The 6,735-nt window shown below is 35.9% G+C and overlaps 1 long non-coding RNA gene across 1 annotated transcript; it reads right to left on the bottom strand.

Moving 5' to 3' along the window:
- Window positions 1-4,725: 4,725 nt before the first annotated feature.
- On the bottom strand, window positions 4,726-6,735 carry LOC125479315. The gene is made up of 2 exons (XR_007259926.1): window positions 5,604-6,735; window positions 4,726-4,987 (listed from the first exon to the last, which is right to left on the bottom strand). It is a non-coding gene; the product is annotated as an uncharacterized LOC125479315 (long non-coding RNA).

Here is a 6,735-nt window from a genome sequence, read left to right as displayed (position 1 = left end):
CCTTAATTAAAAGAAGTCCAAACTACAAGTCCAAAGTAAAAAATGATTGAACAAGACGCGTGGGACAAAGCCCATGGCGTCAAACCCTACAAGGAGGTGTGGCATGGGATATCATAAATATCCATGCGTTTTCTCATATATCCCTAATGTTATTGTGAATGCAATTAGTTTTGTACCTCAGAACGAAAGAAAAAAGAAAAGAAAAAAATAAAAGAGAAGGAGAAAACCCTAGCAGAAAGCCTCCTAGTGTGCCGCCGATTCTATTGTTCCAAGTGAGTGATCTTATTAGCACAATCGAATGGTTCACTCCATCATCCGTCGTTCGTGTATAAGTGTGAATACTCTTAGAAGTTGAACACTTAGAAAGCTTCTCATGATTAATCATGAAGAGGAAGAACACAAGCACAAAAATGATCTTACGAAGTGGTGCACACCTGGCTATAAGGATTAAGTTAATCTCTTCACCATCTTCTTTCTTGTATTATTGAATGACAACCAAATGGATATGTAATTGAAATTACATATTATGTTTATTTATTTATTTTTTACTGTGTATTTAATTATTCGGTTAAATAAAAATCGCAATTATATGCTCAAAAACCCAACAACCCCTCACAAGTGTCCTCATACGAGGTCATAGGAGAAACCAATTTCCACACCAATAACTGATCGAGCCATTATACCGGAGCCAACACCAGTGTTTTGGAAGGCCCAATCAGTATTCCGTCATCAAAGTCAACACCAATTTTTTTAAGGCCAAATTCTTCAGTCAATATTCTTAAACTGGAGTTAGCACAACTTTTCGAAGGCTCATGACGTGTCTAGAGAAGATTTTCTTGGCTGAAAATTTATATCGTAGCAAAGATTTTGAAGGCATCAAATCCTAAATCTATCCAAATCGAGGCATCAAAACCTCAATGAGACTATATTTCCCATTGCTACTTCTATTGAAGCATAAGCAGATTCTTGTGAGAGTGCTTTATATCCAAAAGTTGTTAACTTAATTGCCTGGTTATCTGATATATTCCATTTCATATAGGAGTAGGATTCGCTTCCTTCTAAATTTCCTCCTCTCCTCGCCTCTCCTCTCTTTTTTCACTTTCCTCTTTTTCGTTTTTTTTTAATAAAGAATTCAACACAAAGTGTTGACATAGCTTAATTGTAAAAGTCCAAATAGAACGGGACTAAAGAAAAAGAAAAATAGAAGAGGATAGAATCGGATCTATACATATATATGTGTGTGTGTGTGTGTGTGCGCGCGTGTGTGTGCGTGTGTGTGTGTGTGTGTGTGTGTTTGACTCCTAGTGCATGCCTTTTTGCTTAGGCTATCCCCTCCCCCTTACACCATCTCCAACCCTTGGCCTAAAATCTAAAATTTTTAGCCCAGAAAATGTGTGTGTTTGACTCCTAGTGCATGCCTTGTTGCTTAGGCTATCCCCTCCCCCTTAGACCATTTCCAACCCTTGGCCTAAAACCTAAAATTTTTATCCCAGAAAATTTAGGTTTTAACTCAGAAACAGTTTTTCTGCTCCAACCCTTATGACCTAAATTTTTTTAGCCTGAAATAAATTATGATAGTGTACATATTTTTTTTCTTTAAAAAAAAAATTAGCTTAAATTTATTCTTTAATAATCTCATGCTAAAAAATTTAGGCTAGAAGGGTTGGAGCAGAAAAGTTTTTTCTGAGCTAAAAATTTTAGGTTCTAGCCCAAGGGTTGGAGATGGTCTATAGGTTTTAGGTCAAATTTTCCTCTTGGATTGGGTTGAAATTTGGGAGGGAATAAAAGGGGAAAAATAGGTTATAGGTTAGGATTGGAGATGGTCTTAGTGTAGATAATATCGTTTATTCAAAAAAAAAAAAAACTCAAGGGTTGGAGATGGTGTTAGAAGAATTCTTATAATTGAATATAGATCGAACAATTTGTTTGTGCAATACCGGGTCAAGAAAACGCATTCAGATATGATGGAGGGATTCTATCAATTTTTGTATTTTCTTATGTTTAATGTAATTTTTTATTTGGTTTTCTTTATTTATAAAAGTATTTTATTTTGTTAAGTAATTCATTATAAGGATAATTTTGTTCTTTTATAGACAAATTTTCAACCAAAGGTGTATTTTGAAAGTTAATTAAAACTTTAAGCGGTATCAGTGTAATTTATCATTGATGGCTAATGTAACAATTATCGTTTATGCAAACGACAATCAATTCATATCCTAGATAGTTATGACATTCATATTGAATTGTGCAGATTTAAATTCAATTAGACTCGGATGGTAAACAAATACACTAAAAACAGAGTCGGAGACACCGACCAAGGTTGGCTCAGGTCTATTCTCAAAGTTTTTCTCATAAACTATTACTACATTCTTTCAATTTGAATTTGACCAATATAAAAATAATTCACCTCGTTTGTGGACTCTATTATTTTGCTCAGTTTCTCATCTCCCTATATTATAGAATCTACGAAATCAAGAGAAAGAATTCTCGTGTCCAAATTAGCACAACAAAACCCTTCAAATTCTCTCATACTTTTATGTTTCTACAAGGTCAATAGGAGAAAATGAATTCAGGGTCACTTGTCTTAAATTTGATATCAAGAATAAATATAAATGGATATGTTTTTAATGTTTATTCTCAACTCTTGATATTAAAATCAATGGTGAGTTACAATGTATCCTCAATCAGCAGGATGATCGACCAAAATAACGGGACTATATTTCTATATATTTCAAGTTATGAAAATGAAATTTCATTTATCCAATCTAAATTTGTCCCTCCTAAAATGAATTTTTGACTTCACCATCTACTAAAACCCGTTCTTTTGTAGGCGTGCATAACCATTTAACTTATCAAATTGTCTTATTCAATTTTCTCTAATACAAATAGACAAAACTTTGTTATTATCTTTTTTGTTAAGAAACAAAACCAAAATCCGTGTCGATCTTATTCCAAGGTTGTCGAAAAGGCACACCGCTCTTTCAACTACATGATCAAACTCCTTGAAATAAAAGTCTCAACCATCCAACGGTCACGACCGTGGTCCTGCATAACCAATGGATGGAGACGCTCGGTTGTGTCCGCAGTATAGCATTACTAATTCATTTAAACATTTTCGTGACATGGTTGACCGTATAAGTCACATATGGTTGAACGTAAGTTTAATTCAGGGGTGTTTTCGGAGTGGATCGGATCGAAACTACGTTTTTACTTTTTGACCTGTAATTTTGAAATAGGAGAAATTTTTAGTTATGACGGGAATATGAATGGTACACCACGTGTTTTTATACAAGTGGTGAAAAATTTTAATTTTTAAGTTATTAACCTTTTAACACATATAACCCACCATTTATATACGTGATATACCACCTCATGTGACGGTCACACTAAAAAATCTCTCTTGAAATAGAATCGGAACACAACTTTTAAACTCAAATTTTTCAGCACGTAATTCGGAAGTTCATATATTTTTACAAGCTTTTGAGTATTCTCAATTTTATTACATGTCATTTATTTGATGATATACAAGTATGATTATTCATTTTAATATATACAAGATACAAGTATGATTAATATAAAAAATAGTGAACAAACTATATCTAAAACTAAAATACAGAGTTGATAACACATTTTATAATTGAGTAGACAACTATTAGAAATCAAAACATTTTGGTATCGGAATAAGTTACGTGCGCACTTTGAAAAAACTTATATCGGGAATTCCTGGTTATCAGAATTGCTAAATGCATTCTGATTTTCATTTCGACTTTTGAGAAAACATTCATATTCGAAATTTTTGTGTACGGATTCAAAAAATTTACTGTCGAAAATTAAAAACCCATTCCGACTTAGACCGCTAGTTGAATCTTATTATTTAAATCATTAAAATATCAAATGAGCTGAACTCTAACCTACCCTGAAATAATAATTTCATCTTTATCACAAACCAAATGTTGTATCCACCATTAGATATTGAAACTTCAAGAAGTAGAGAAAATTAGTAAGTGATAATCGTTTGACACGGACAATGGTAATATTGTATGTAAAACCTTTATTTGGATTCTGACCATAAACAAAATTCTTTATTTCCACATCTTTTATTTGGCAACAATAGTTGAACCTACGTCTATGAACGATGTGACAAGCTATGACTGATTAGATGTAACAATCCATGTCTGATTGCCTGCAGGCGGGCAGTCTAGCATTTTCGAACGGAATTGACCCCTTTCCGAACCCAGTTGAGAATAAAAAAATATAGATCGTTTGATAAAAATCTAACAATTATAATTATTATAATTTTAAAATGATTATCTATTTGTAATTATTGAATTTTTATCTCACAATACATATTTGTTAATCAAATAAATCATCGCCTTATGCTCAGAATCATCACCTTATGCTCAGGAGAGATACAATTCCTTTTCCGACAAGTTATATCGTATCCGGTCACAACTTTCTGTAATGTTTCATTTATGCATTTTTAAGGGTGGGCAGCCTTGGATTACGTGGGAATTTCATTTGACTGGTAGAATTATTGTCTCACTTTAGTATTCAATCATCAACTTTGCATGGATGACTTCAAGTTACGTTAACGCGCGGAACTTTTTGCATGTTTTTTTGTTACTAAATGAATATATTATATATCGCTTCACACTGTTTAAGCTTAGAGAAAAGATAAGAGGCTGGATAAGTAATATACCGAGTCATTAAAAGCATCTTAAAAAATCCAATAACAAACGAAACATTCATTTATATTAATATTAAGCTTAATACATGGGTAAGACTAAAATTACAACTGAAAATGAGGGTGCTAGGCATCGATAAAAATCTTTGCCGAAAATAAATTTAAGCTAAAACCTAACAAAATAAATTTAGTTAAACCTGTAAAGTGCCGGCTGTGCCCACAAACCGGGAACCAAAATGCTATCCTCCTGAGGTATGTTTGCAACCCAACAAGAATTAAATCTAGTGACAGCCACAGCTATAGCTGCACTACACCAAATTTTCACCACATTAAACCGATGTTCGGCCCATTGCCTAGTAGGGGTGAAGATAAATACGCCTAAATATGAAAAAAAGGTCCATGGATTTTCAATCCGTTCAATTACAGTCTCTTGATGACTTTTAAATAAAACTACAGAGATGCAAGTTGTAATGGAAAGCCCGAATAATGCATATTCATATACTTTAAGGTTTTTTCCACTGTCCATCAACTTTATAAAATGCACTAGAATTACGGCATTTATCCATAGGGCAAAGTCAAGAAAACTTAGGGCTCTACTATGTCTAAAAAATAAGACAAAAGAAATCAGGTAGTATGAACAACATAATAGGGAATAAACACAAATTATGCATTCGGGATCTATTATATTTTGTAAATAGAGACCTAGAGCCCATAAGAATATCTCCACTGCTTCCCTGATGCACCCTATTCTTAAGAATCTTACTATCTTTGAGGTGATTTCTTTCCTATAATAATGAATTATCACCACCATAATTACATCACAGAACATAAATGCAGCTGTGATACAAAAGTAATATAGGTAGGACATTTTGGCCACGACAGCTGGAATTAATAAAATGGATGGGACTATAAAAAAAACCTTGAAAAAAATGGAAGCATACGGTTGTTTTGGTAAATTTCATTTCCAGTTCACCCACCGGTTCAGCAACAGCTTCTTGACCACCGCCGCGGACATCTTGTTGACCACCGCCACCGTGCCCTTGTCGACCACGGCCATGGCCGCGGCCTGGTTGTTGACCCGGCTTATCGTTTCCCTCCCCATCCTCCGGTGCTCCTAATGTTAGGTAATATAAACAGGAGTCTAGGAGGACAAAAAGCAAGAAAATTGCTGTGTAAACGGAAGGGATAATTATAGCTAATGCATGATAATACGTTGGCAGCAAGGGGGAGGGAGTGAGTCTAGAGAGCTAAGAGAGCTAAGAAGAGAGGCAGTGAGTCTAGAGAGCTAAGAGAGAGAGGCGTTGGCAGCAAGGTGGAGTGAGGGAAAGACAGGACGGAGAGAGGCAGTGAGTCTAGATAGCTAAGAGAGAGAGGCGTAGGCGGCGAGGGGGAGGGAGAGAAAAAGAGGAAGGAGACAAGCAGTGATTCTAGAGAGCTAAGAGAGAAAGGCGTTGGGGGCGAGGTGGAGGGAGGGAGAGAGAGCTAAGAGAGAGAGGCGTTGGCGGCGAGGGGGAGGGAGGGAAAGAGAGAAAGGAGAGGCAGTGAGTCTAGAGAGCTAAGAGAGAATGGCGTTGGCAACGAGGGAGAGGGAAGGAAAGAGAGGAAGGAGAGAGGCAGTGAGTCTAGAGAGCTAAGAGAGAGGCGTTGGCAGCGAGGGGGAGGGAGCGAAAGAGAGGAAGGAGACAGGCAGTGATCCTAGAGAGCTAAGAGAGAGAAATAGAAGAGGAAGAGAGAGTGAGTGAGCGAGTGAGCGAGTGGAGGACTGTGTAGCTGTATATAGTGAGTGAGTGAGTGAGTGAGTGAGGGAATGGAGGATGTAGCTGTATATATAGAGCTAATAAAAAAGGAAAATAGAAAATCAAAATACATGTAGCCACGGTGAATGGTATACTGGTGCAAAACTACCTCAACCTAAAACTTAATACCACAAACCACCATCCCTCTCCGTCCACTGATATCCAAAATACTGAGGAGGAAAATGAGGATGTAGGTTATGTTATGGTGAGGAATCTGTCACGCATTTTTCTCTGGTGAGGGTGGGAGTGGTTGGG

The sequence above is a fragment of a genome, unplaced genomic scaffold, assembly GCF_019419815.1.
Source record: "Pyrus x bretschneideri cultivar Hongxiangsu unplaced genomic scaffold, Pyrus_bretschneideri_v1 Contig28, whole genome shotgun sequence".
NCBI lineage: Eukaryota > Viridiplantae > Streptophyta > Magnoliopsida > Rosales > Rosaceae > Pyrus > Pyrus x bretschneideri.
This window is presented reverse-complemented; position numbering and strand designations above follow the sequence as displayed.